General features: G+C 41.3%; 1 protein-coding gene and 1 non-coding gene across 6 annotated transcripts in view; one reads left to right on the forward strand and one right to left on the reverse strand.

The window, feature by feature from the left end:
• Window positions 1-13,695, reverse strand: part of LOC143430216 (E3 ubiquitin-protein ligase Rnf220) — a 181,856-nt gene that overhangs the window by 20,428 nt on the left and 147,733 nt on the right. The gene's annotated exons all lie outside the window — the stretch shown is intronic.
• On the forward strand, window positions 2,468-2,549 carry Trnas-aga (transfer RNA serine (anticodon AGA)). The gene has a single exon. It is a non-coding gene; the product is annotated as a tRNA-Ser (tRNA).

Genomic DNA, 13,695 nt, shown 5'->3' on the forward strand with positions numbered 1-13,695 from the left:
CAGCATCCCATAAGTTCTTTCCGCGTAGCTTACCAATGACTAGTAACTGGATACGTTTATATAAACGAGGATGAGTGTTGAAAGATTACATAATTTTACAAAAGTTTGTCTTGTTTTTGTTGGAAACAGTTTTTTTTAGTTTAGTTTTCGTTTCATTTTTTTAATCATTTTTCTTATATGAACTCTTCGATTCAATAAAAATAATTTACAATTTATCTTGTCTTTTGTATTTATTCGTCTCCATATAACGCGGTACGAATGATGTGATTTGCACTAAAATCGAAGTTTCTTATATTTCTTATAGGAGGGTTGACTGTACTTGTTTCTCATTGGTCACCACAAGAGGTATCATCGTTTTATTGACGATGGAACATCGATTTTAGTTGAGCTATTTTACTGTACGTGTATGGCGTATAGCACGAAAATTCGTAACGCGTTTGGTAAAAGAAACGCCTTGCCTAAACTCACGAATGGGCCATGACGTTGAGGGTGTCCTCGAGGCTAGTACGAATGGCTTAAGAAGGTATTCCTGTACGAACTTTCGGGTGAACCAGGAATAAATACGCCCAGTAAACGTTGAGCAATCGAGTTGTTTTTTTATTTTCATCAACATCTTACATTGGTCTCCATATAACGCGGTGCGAATGATGTGATTTGCACTAAAATCGAAGTTTCTTATAGCACTTACGCACTTACCGCGTTATAGGAGGGTTGACTGTATAAACACATCTAGTTACTAATTATTGGTAGGCTACGCGGAAAGAACTTATGGGATGCTGTTGAACGGAAACCGCGCTGTAAGAGTACCGCGTTATAGGAGGGTTAACTGATTCCTGACGTGCCCGCGGCAGGTAATCTTCGACCGTTCCCCAATAAAATTCATAACTCTCGCGATCATTCACCGCCATGGAATGAAACGTGTCCTCGACGAGCCCTCGATGGTTAGTTTCAACGCTTAGAAGTTAATTATTGCAGTTCGACGGGGGAAGAAGCGTGTGATCCGTTTTGTAATTCATGTTCGCGCGCGTGGCGTCGTCGCGGGGAACGACGATGCAGAAAGAGAAAAAGAAACTCGCGGCACGAAAAGCACGAAATTATCGCGGCGAGGATATGAGTTCCCCAGGCGAGATTATCACGAGCTACCGCTATCAATTTCCACGGTATCGCGTAACAGCAATGAATGTAATTCAGGATAACGCTCGCGCTGTATCGAATAATTAAATCAAGTGTATTCGCGAGATAAGTCGATGTACTATCGCAGCGGAGAAATGCACGTTGTAAAAAGATAAGACTATTCTCGTGAATTGAAACCGTTATCGAGATAACAACTCGCCTCAGGTATTGTCAACGGCGCGGAACAGAGGCGAGGATACCAGGTAACTAAACCAAAACTGGATTCGCGTACATCTCGCTCTCCGGCTCTTGTAAGACTCGCATTTATCTACGTGTATATAACAACAATTCTATTCGAACCTATCGTTGCTATTTTATTATTATTCAGAATGATTCGAGGTCGATATGAAGACAGACACGTATCGCAACAGTGAATCGTTTGAAATGCATCATAGAGAACAGAGTTCAGTGGACGTTCAGCTGTGGCGACTAATCATCGTTACGTCTGACCCAACGATTCAGTGGAAAAGGGATGAAACTCCATTGATACGTTTCACTTTTCAACCCTTTGCGCTCGACCACTTTTTTGATCTGGCGGCGCTGCAACTCGAGACAATTTCGCGCGTAAATGAATTTATAGAAGAATAAACATACGAAAGTGTTATATTTTGATATATTTTCCGTGTTTACATCTTGACAAAGATAAGTCTGTAGTGGTGTTTGGTGCGATATTATACAAAACACTTACCAGGGCGTTCTGAGTTGCTTGGATCTTATGTCACTGACTGTTACACTAATTTTTCTATTTCTCACACGCGATATGATAATTACTGTTTACACTTGCTCTACCACCAATTTAATCACGATCAATTCGAAATGAAACTCGCCTTAAAACTTTCGAACGAGTGGTGTCAAAATTTCGCGACAAATGTGCTCGCTACGACCGTCGAAATCGTACTAACGCTAGACGCGTCGTATTCAGGACTACAGTCGTAGAGGAATTTTACGTCACAATGTCACTTCTCAATCGAAAACATAAACAGCCTGAGGGACCTGTTCACGAACCAATACCTCGCATCTATCAACTGGAGATAACGAAATTCAGCGTAAATACAGCCGCTCGAGTTGCCGCGCGAAACATCGTGGCGAATGAAAGTCGCCGTTCGAGCGCAAAGGGTTAAGAAGGTATATAAATGTCGTCTATTTATTAAAAATTATACTGAAAGAAAATTTGATTATTGGTAGTACGTAATTACGTGTGAATAGATCGAGTCGAAACGTGGATATATTAAATCAGTAATTAATAAATAACCGTGCCACTGAACAATATGGCTGTTGAAGCACAGTGCAAGAAGCAGTCGTGGCCGAGTGGTTAAGGCGTCTGACTAGAAATCAGATTCCCTCTGGGAGCGTAGGTTCGAGTCCTACCGACTGCGATGTCAGCAGGTCTGCTTAATATTTTTCTTTTTGCTTATTACTGCAATAAATGCATCGCGAATTATACGAAATGGGTATAGCAAGACTAATGAAAGCATCGACACTCTTATTTCATAAAATATCTCAGCAAGCTTGGTGCACAAACTGATCTTTCGATCGAACTTCGTATAATAACCCATTATTTCATTATTATTAGTAATTATTGTTGGTGTGCATTTTCAATACTTTTGTAACGTTATTCCTTCCCCATTGATCTGTTCTAACATTCGATACACTAATATCTAATGAAACGTTAACAGTAATACGATGCATTAGCCTTAAGAAGCACAATTGCTACCATCCAATGCACCAATTCAATGCTTTCATTATCAGAGAATTCTTTTATGCAAATATCTACACAATCCCTATCAAATCATACAGACAAAGTTTTCCAATCGCACTTGCTCTCTTTGTCATCTCTTCTTCTCCCACGTCTGAAGAAGCACTGTTGCCTTTGACAAGGCAACAATTGACAACAACAATTTGACAAGAGTTTAGTTTCCTCGTGAAAGACAAAATTCTAACTAGCAACGGAATACAGTAGCGTACATTCAATGCTTTCATTATTACAGAATTCATTTATGCAAATATCTACAAGGCTTTCCAATCGCACTTGCTCTCTTTATCATCTCTTCTTCTCCCAAGGAGTCCAAAGAAGCATTCTTGCCCATCGTTCGAGAGAAGGTCGATAAATTTGACAAGAATTTAGTTTCTCTGCCAAGGACGAAATTCTAACTGGAAACGGGACACAGTAGCGTACATTCACTACTTCCATTATTAGAGAATTCATTTGTGCAAATATCTACGCAATCTCTATCAAATCGTACAGACAAGACTTTCCAACCGCACTTGCTCTCTTCTTCTCCCAAGAGGTTCCAAGAAGCATTCTTGCCCATCGTTCGAGAGGAGGTCGATGAATTCGACAAGAGTGTAGTTTCTCCGGCAAGGACGAAATTCTAACTAGAAACGGGACACAGTAGCGTACATTCAATGCTTTCATTATTAGAGAATTCCTTTATTCTATTTATTTATATATGCTAATATCTACGCAATCCCTATCTTACCAACCACAGTTGCTCTCTTTTTCATTTCTTCTTCTCCCAAGAAGTCAGAAGAAGCCCATCGTTCGAGAGGAGGTCGATGAATTCGACAAGAGTGTAGTTTCTCCGGCAAGGACGAAATTCTAACTAGAAACGGGACACAGTAGCGTACAAACGAGCGTAACGCAAACGTTACGAGCGGTGGCCAGTTCTTTGATATCGCTGAAGCGTGAGGACGTTACGGCAGACAGACGGACGGGCTGACGAGGGGTCTGGTTATGATTGTGATATTACAGTTGGTACGTAGTCTCTCGGAATGTGTCTGCCTCTCTCTCTCTCTCTCCCTCACTCACTCTCTACCCCCTACTCTTACTCCTATTTCTCTACCACCGCAGCCTCCTTTCTCTCTCTCGCTCTCTCCCCCTTTCAGAACCACCGTGGCCACCGTCGCCCCTCTCTTTCTCGCCCCCTAGCACGGTTTCTGCCTATGTACGTTCTACACGAATGCATGCTTACCCATCAAGCCGCGCAACGTGGAGCTAATCAAACGGGCCCGGCCCACTGTGCGAATATTAATTAAACTCTCCGTTACGGGCGAATAGCGCGCGCTGAGAGTAAGAGGACGAGGAAAGAGGACGCGATGGTACGCGGGCGCAGGAGGACATCCGTTCAGGCGCGTTACGTTCAGGCACCTGTGGACATCACGCCACCTGTCCATCGCGAGACCCTCGTGTCGTCCTTCTCGCAAGGTGTTGCGTTCTTGCCACGAAGATTTCCGTTTTCACCACGCTCGCGAGTTACTCCCCTAATTTCACGCTCGCACTTTTAATTAACCGGAGAATTTACGGTCTTCCGCTGTTGCGATCGTATTTATTATGTATATTATCGAGAACAGATGAATTTGGGCTACGTTTATCTTGAATTGTTCTCTCTGACGCGATATTTGTTTCATCGATGGAAATTGTAATTCATTTTGATGGAGTTTGATGCAAGGGTGGATAAGTTGTACTTTGAAGAATCGATTGTTTTTATGTTTCGATATTTTTCTTATCGATGCAAAGTTGGAATTAATTTTGATCGATTCTGACGCAAAGGTGGATAAGTGATATTTCGAAGAAACGATCATTTCAGGATCATCGCATACAGTTGATTTTGGTTTCTTTTATCTTAAATTGTTCTCCCTGGTTCGATATTTCCCTTATCCATGCAAAGTTGTAATTAATTTTAATCAACTCAAACGTAAGGGTGAATAAGTGATACTTCAAAGAATCGATCATTTCAGGATCGTCGTGAACAGTTGATTTTGCTGTCTTTTATCTCGAATTGTTTTCTCTGTTTCGATATTTCCCTTATCGATGCAAAGTTGTAATTAATTTCAATCGACTCACACGCAAAGGTGAACAAGTGATACTTTGAAGAATCTATCGTCTCAGGATAGTTGCAAACAGTTGATTTTGCTGTCTTTTATCTCGAATTGTTTTCTCTGTTTCGATATTTCCCTTATCGATGCAAAGTTGTAATTAATTTCAATCGACTCAAACGCAAAGGTGAACAAGTGATATTTCCGCGAATCGATCGTCGCGGGACCGTCGCGGGACCAGGGGATGATTTCCTGGGAAGAAAAAAGGAGCGGTGGCGGACAAGTACGGGCAGTTGTCGAGGTAGCAACGAAAGCTGAGGAGCACTTATATAGATGTCAGATTTCAGACGTTGTAAACAGTATATGACTCGTTGTAAAGGCGGCCTCTTTGATACCGTGGACCCCATAATGCGTCGATACATACGTAGACCCTCTGTCGTAAATACCACGGAGTCTCTCTCTCTCTCTCCCTCTCTCTCACTTTCCTCGCCACTCCCAACTATCGTTCCTATCCTCGTCCCTTCACTTCTTTTCTCTCGATATAAATTAGCTCCCACCTTCCCGATGTAAAACTCTGTCAGCCGTCCGAAATTCTATTCTCGGACCCGTGTAACTCGCCGTTTAATTGCACCACTATAAAACAGGAGGGAGTCTAACCTCTTGGCTCGTCGTTAGGTTAGATACGTATCCTGGAATCGGTCAATCCAGCGCTGAATTGAAATTTATCAATATATCAAATTTATAATAATACCAAAATGGAATTTTATTTGATTCGTGTAAATGCTTTACTTCAATGGTGTATTATTACTAAAGCCATCATCGAATTCTGAATTAGCCCTTTGCACTTGGATGTTCCCTCTGAGGGGACATCAGAACTGATCACTGATTTACAGTGGTTAAACTTATTCTACCGCAGATCTTTCAAAAACGCATGCATTCTTCAAGTTTTGTATTGAAACGGAAATTTCTTGTTACTGGAAGACGTTAACAATAGAAACTATTACTATTTTAGCTACGTTAGCAATAGTTTTTACTGTTGTTTTTTTTTTATTTACGGTGGTTAAACTTATTCCACCGCAGCTTTTTCAAAAACGCATGCATCCCTCAAGTTTTGTATTGAAACGGAAATTTCCTACTGCTGGAAGACGTTAACGATAGAAACTGTTACTATTTCAGCTACTTTAGCAATAGTTTTTACTGTTAATGCACGAGAAAGAACCGAGTGCAAAGGGTTAAAAATACGAAATTATATTTATTCGAATACAGTAACATTTTTTTTTAATTCTGAATAACTAAGCATTCGTCTTGAAATGTTATGCTAGCGTTCACATCACCCTATGAGTCAAAGGATTAGTTACAAAGCAACTGATTTAATTTTAGTCATTTAGAATGAATCAAATATAATATTGGTATAATTATACCAATTAGATTCATTGAAAAAATTGTAAGAAGCAGACGTAAAGCATTGAATCTCACACTCGACAGGGCTCCATCTAATTGAGTTGTCCTTAGAGACACGTATTAAGTATTTATTACCGGTATAGTAACCTACATTAACCCTCTGCTCGACTGGTGTCACGCGTTTTCGAAGGGACCATAAAATTGCTACTATCTGAGAGTAACAACCGCCGATCCGTGCACGAAAATTTACATCTGCTCGCGTGACAGATAATAACTCCAGATATCCGCTTCACTTTTATCCAGCGGCGCGCGGGCCAAAGTACGGCGATAATGTAATTCAAAGGATGAACGCCAATTCGTTAATTCCAATAAATTATGAACTAATGGTGTTGTCGCAACTTCCAGTTGGAAATCACCATTTTTATTTGTCTGCCGCACACAGTGACGGTACCACGCGCACGTACAGAGAATGGCCTCGGTTACAGCTGGACAGAGCGAACGAAAGGGGTGGTTCTAAAAGTTGAAAGTCGACTAACAACCATCGAGAATCTTCTGAATGAAAAATGAAATTTTTTACGACAACAATTTCGATTAAAAACGATCTTCTTTAGAAAACGATCTGTAACTACTTCGAGGATTGAGACTCGCCAATCAAACACCCCTTCAGAATTCATTTTCATGATATTTATAATTAAGTACCCGACTGCATCGAATAATCCTGCTGAATGAAAAATGAAATTTTTTGCGATAACAATTTCGATTAAAAACGATCTTCTTTAGAAAACAATTTGTAACTACTTCGAGGATTGAGACTCGTCAATCAAACAAACCTTCAGGATTCGTTTTCATGATATTTATAATTAAGTTCCCAACTGAATCGAATAATCCTGTTTCGCGTACAGTTTCAAACGGTAGCCGAAGTTTGTCACGTGCAAATAATCGATCCACTATTTGCGAAACAAAGACGAGTATGTCAACAGTGGAAATGTATCGTTCGACTAAATAGTCGGTAGTAAGTTATGCTTTTAATTACGAGTCAATGAAAATCGAAGTCGAGGTAAACATTCGAACGGCTCGATGGAACATGACAACGAGCACCGATTTAGTTAACCCATTCGCTGACAAGGACGAGTATACTCGTCTTTGGCAGGGTGTTAGGCTTTGCCAAGACGAGTATACTCGTCCTGCTTTCAATATATTATAATATTCTGGCTTTTGAATTGAAAAATGTTGCTTTCCTATTGCCAAGGACGAGTATACTCGTCTTTGATTTTATGCATGCAAATGATTATGTAATATATGTACTTTTACCAAGAAATGACAGAACTTTGGTAAACAATACCACTCCAAATATAAATGGCAATGGAAATAGCTTCAAATAATCTGGACTTGGCAGCGAATGGGTTAAACGTAATATGAAACGCTTGAATCGCGTAAGACTCGTTCAATGCACCACGTGTTTACTAAAATGGACAGATTCTGTTTCGATTGTGCTAAGGTCAGACATCGAGACGGACACGTCAACAGTGGAAATGTATCGTTCGACTAAATAGTCGGTAGTAAGTTATGCTTTTAATTACGAGCCAATGAAAATCGAAGTCGAGGTAAACATTCGAGCGGCTCGATGGAACATGACAACGAGCATCGATTTAGTTGAACGTAAATTTATGAAACGCTTGAATCAGATAAGACTCGTTCGATGCGCTACGCGTGTTTACTAAAATGGACAGATTCTGTTTTGGTTGGGCTAGGTCAGACATCGAGACGGACACGTGCACGCGGCTCTCTACGGAATCAGTCGAATACTCACAGTGTACGTTCCAGAGAAAGGCCAAATTGAAATTGTGATACATCCCGAAATTTCGCCGCGTGTCTCATAACCGTGGCTGTGCATTTGTGTGCGCGCGCGTGTGCGTGTGTACACGGCTTTAAGTGACCATTCACGGACCGTTCAACACGGGTAGGGTCGAAAGCGTCGTACCGAGTAACTGACTAGCGCACCATCGAAACCGAACTAATAGTGGCCCCGGTTACGCTCGTCTGTCAGGGTGACTTGGCCTGGATGTTCAGAATTGCCGTGGAAAGGGAGGAGTTAAAACGTGGGGTGAAAGCGGTTTCAGCACCCCTCTTGCCCAGTAGTCCCCAATCAGATTTCTAGACGGGTCCACGGATGTCACGGCCGATCGCAGCTACTATTATATTTCTCTTCCACTTCTTTTCAGTATCTGCGACCCAACAGTTACAGTTTCAACCCTCTCGAGCGCGTTGATGCTGTTCGCGTATCGTTTCTTAGCTAAGATGTCCTAACTAGCTACCATCTCTTCCTTATTATTTTTCTTTTATCGTCACATTTATTGCTTCTTATGTTTTTCTCACCGTTTCGAGCAGCTTCTGACATTTCATTTTCCACTTCTTTTCAGTTTCTACGATCCAACAGTTACAGTTTCACCCCTTTCGAGCGCGTTGATGCTGTTCGCGTATTGCCTCTTAGCTAAGGTGTCCTAACTACCAACTCTTCCTAATTCTTTTTCTTTTATCGTTACATTTATTGCTTCACGTGTTTCTTACACCGTTTCGAACAGCTCCTGACATTTCAGCCTGGTCTTAACCAAAGCTCCTCTTGAGATCTCGAAAAGTGTTGCGAAACTCCATAATTCATGCCCCCACGAATAAACGCGGATGGTAATATCAATGTATCAATTGTGCCTCGTGAAAGGGATTCGTAAATGGCGTACGTGATGATTTCATTGGACAGAATTGAATGGTTTTTCGTCTGGAACCAGCGAGCAACCCTAATGCCAGTCCCATGAAGCGGCACGGCAGTGCTAAAGTGCCACCGACTGACTGACTGACTGACTGACTGACTGACTGACTCCTCGTGCTAAACCGGCTGTACAAAAGGGCGGCTTTAGAGGAGCCTACAGATTAGTGGACTTATATACAAAGTCATTCATGTCGTGCAAAGAGCCAAATATCCCTCGGTCAACCCTCGTCCCTCCCCACCCCTCCCCTCGTCGGTTCAGCGTCCTCTATCATCCTCGTTCACACCTATTGCACGCTCGAGACCGGGTGCGCGTCACGTACCGGAACCCTCTGCCACGGAAACCACCCGGTAATCTTGCTAATACAGATGTCAGCGGCGTATACACGGAAAGGAACGGCGAACAACTCTCCCTTTGACATTTAACGCTGCTTTATCCTTCATTTACCAATTTTACCCTCCCTCTGACGATTTTCACTCATATCGCTGCGGGGACAACTCGCTGTTTCGCTGTAAAATTATTTGGTTCGAAGAGAAATTTTTTTTTTAGAGTGTCAGTTCGAGGAAACGAAAGTTTAGCGATTCGTCGAGATTGAAGAAGAGGAAGTTTCTTAACGTCGAACGTTGCTACGCGAATATCTCACTATTGCGCTGTTACAATATTCAGTTCGAGGAGAAATTTTTTTCTAGGATCGAGTATTAATTCGAGGAAACGAAAGTTTAGAGATTCGTCGAGATTGAAGAAGAGGAAGTTTTTTAACGTCGAACGTTACTACGCGAATATCTCGCTATTGCGCTGTTACAATATTCAGTTCGAGGAAAAATTTTTTTCTAGGGTCGAGTATTAATTCGAGGAAACGAAAGTTTAGAGATTCGTCGAGACTGAAGAAGAGGAAGTCTCTTGACGTCGAACGTTGCTATGCGAATATTTCGCTATTCTGCTGTAAAATTATTGGATTCGAGGAGAAATTTTTTTTTTAAAGTCGTGTATTAATTCTAGGAAACGAAAGTTTAGAGATTCGTCGAGACTGAAGAAGAGGAAGTCTTTTAACGCCGAACGTTGCTACGCGAATATTGCACTATTGCACTGTAAAATTATTAGGTTCGAGGAGAAATTTTTTCTAGAGTCGTGTAGTAATTCGAGGAAACGGATTCTACGTAACTACCAGATGTGTTCACGAAAGTTTAGCGATTCGTCGAGGCAGAAGAAAAAGAAGCCTCTTAACGTCGAACGTTGCTACGCGAATATCTCCCTATTGCACTGTAAAATTATTGGGTTCGAGGTTTCTACGCTACTACGAGAAGTGTTCACGAAAGTTTAGCGATTCGTCGAGGCAGAAGAAAAAGAAGCCTCTTAACGTCGAACGTTGCTACTCGAATATCTTGTTATTCTGCTGTAAAATTATTAGGTTCGAGGAGAAATTTTTTCTAGAGTCGTGTATTAAGAGGAAATGAGATGTGTTCACGAAAGTTTAGCGATTCGTCGAGACTGAAGAAGAAGAATCCTCTTAACGTCGAACCTCGTTACGCAGACAACTCGCTATTTCGCTGTAAAATTATTCGATTCGAGAAGAAATTTTTTTCTAGAGTTGTGTATTAATTCGAGGAAACGAATTCTACGCTACTACGAGATGTGTTAACGAAAGTTTAGCGATTCGTCGAGACTGAAGAAGAGGAAGCCTCTTAACGTCGAACGTCGCTATCGCACACGTGACGAATCCCCAGAAATCCGTCGATACTGAATGAACGGTGAACGTCCATTGAGAGATGGCTGACTTCCAGCGAAGAAGCGTCGCGTTTCATTCAGTAGGGCAGTCATTCAGTAAATCCGTTCGCAAGGACTTTCCCAGCGGCCTGAAAAGGTCCGAGGCGAGGATTATACAGTGAAAAACCAGATTTCGAGTTTGTCGGTGGATCGCAGTGAATGCAGCGGCCGCGTCTAAAGGCTTCCGGTTTCACCAACACCTGCCCCCTACGTTTCTCTACGGTAGCTACTCCGCTAATGGCGTGGAACGGTTTTCGTGCCTTCAGAGCTGTGAAAAATTGTGTAAAAATTATAATCACTTTCTTTTTTCTCAAACATCCGCTTCTTTTTCTCTTCTGACGCGGAGGAGTACTTTCTTGGAACTCGATTTTGATGCGTAGACTCTTTGCTCGCGTACTTATCAACCCTTTGTTAAACTTATTCCATCGTAGCTTTTTGAGAAGCGTGTGTGTCGCTTAAGTCTTCCAGTGAATTGAAAACTTAATATTTTTGAGAGACGTTTGCAATAGACTATTGCTAAGGTAGCAATCTTTTAGCCATAATTTCTATTGTTAACGTCATTAACTGTGGCTCAACCATTTGTTAAACTTATTTCATCGTAACTAACTTTCTATTTTTGGTAGACGTTTGCAATAGAAACTATTGCTAAGATAGCAATCTTTTAGCTACAATATTTTAGCCATAATTTCTATTGCTAACATCGTTAACTATGGCTAAAATATTGCTCGAGGATTGCTATCTTAGCAATAGTTTCCATTGCTAACGTAGAGTTTAAGAGAGAGAGTCGAGTGCAATGGGGTTAATATTTCACTAGAAGATCTTGAATGGAATTCAAGAATGGAATTTCATCTAAAAGCGGATAAACACCGATCTGGAGGATAGAAAAACGTCGACTCCTCCTTGCACGATACGTTTTACGATATAGCACGTGGGCTATTTAAAATTCCAGCGGGAAAACAGAACCTGTATATGGGCTAATACATTAATAAGCGGCATTAATATGCGAAACGTCAAGTGTAGCCAAAATTGCTGTCATAAATGTAAATTCGCAACAAAATAAGTTTTTAGGTTGCATTATTGTAATGCAGTATAATTGGACACATTTCAAACATAAAACGGAGAAGATGGGGGATACGAAATTAAAGAGGTATGCACACAATTCCGATCAAAGTGCCCGGTATTAATTAACATACAGATTCGATTAAACGCGCAGAATATTATTCAGGATCAGCATTTGCGGTTTTATGCATACGTTTTACGGATACGAACGGCCGTATCTTCATGTCGACGAGAATCAATATTATTTCGAATTCTGGGGAATAAATGTCCGCGAGAAAGAAATTCGACGTGTCTTCGTGCACGATTTAACGATCTATAAAATTGAAAACCGCTGCAGTAGCTCTTTCACGTGATCCGCTGGCCAGAAAAACGCCATATCCACGCCATATATAATTACATGGAAACTGTATACATTTCGCAGAATTTATCCGTCCTCTATCTTTCAAAACACCGAAGCGAGAGTATTTCGCAAGACACGCTCGAGCGCCACTGTCCCCTGTTCGTCTATGTTCGATGCGACGACGACTAAAAAAAAAAAAAAAAAAATGATACGCTATTAAGTTGCAAGAGAACGCGTTCGAAGTGTCTTGAGTTTCGAGACAAGCAACAAGTATTTCGCCTCTTTGTAATCACTGCAGCAACGTGTTACTGCGGCTTTTAACACAGCTTCAAATGTTCCGTTCAGAGAACATGGTTAATGCGGTTTCAGAAGCCAGCCTCCGACACCGTACTCTGGAACAAGGATAAAGGTATCGCGTGTTCCGTGCGAGAACGAGAAGCTTTACACTCGAATCGAACGAAACGACGCACGTATGGACACGTTCGATTTCGTTTGATTCGAAGAAAAAGGGGAAAAAAAAAAAAAACAAAAATCGAGTCACTCGAGTCGCGCGAGAGTAACATATTTTATGCGAATCGAGGTTGGAATCGGTAGAGTTCTGTCGAGCAACGCGACATCTGAATGCGGGGCTATGAATGATTTATCGCGACGCCATAGCCGGGTCTGTCGTTCATGAAATTAAATTTGGAACGCTCGCGTAGTGGCAATCCGGCCGGTTTAAGGATCAGCCGGTGTTCTTGCGTGAAATTAGTCGCTAAAATTAGGGCTAAGATGAGCTTTAATATCTGTAGGCAGCTGCTTATAGGAACGAGCCTCTTCCCAGGCGTCGTCACGTTTAAGGCGCAGTCGAGGGGCGGATAATAATAAGGATAAGACTAAAGGATATTAGTTGGTACAACCGGGTACGGCCTCGAACTCCGTGTATTCCATCCCCTCCATCGAGGTTAACTAGAGTGGATGGACGCTAATTGTTTGATACCGACGCTCTGCACCGCTGTTGTTGGACTACCTCTCGCCAAGGGGTTGCTAAGTTTATGGATCTATATAAAGAGCAATAAAAGTGTTCGAATTACCGAAAATCCAGTGGACTTTTAAGTATGTATCTTTTATGTATCTTATTTTGCTTATTGAAATTGTTTTGGACGATTTTTAATTCGGTGGTGTAATTTATTTGACATAACTCTAGTATTCTTGGTCAGTGGAACTTTCGATTACTAAAACTGCCCATTTTTATATGGATACACTTCTGTTCTCTTGGTTTACGTCTGAGAGAAAGCCAGAAAAAGGTAAATTCGGTCGTAAAATAATTTATTTGACATAACTGTAGTATCCTTGGTCAATTGCACTCTCGATTACTAAAATTATCCATTTTTGCATAGA

Source organism: Xylocopa sonorina, chromosome 13 (genome assembly GCF_050948175.1).
Source record: "Xylocopa sonorina isolate GNS202 chromosome 13, iyXylSono1_principal, whole genome shotgun sequence".
Classification (NCBI taxonomy): domain Eukaryota; kingdom Metazoa; phylum Arthropoda; class Insecta; order Hymenoptera; family Apidae; genus Xylocopa; species Xylocopa sonorina.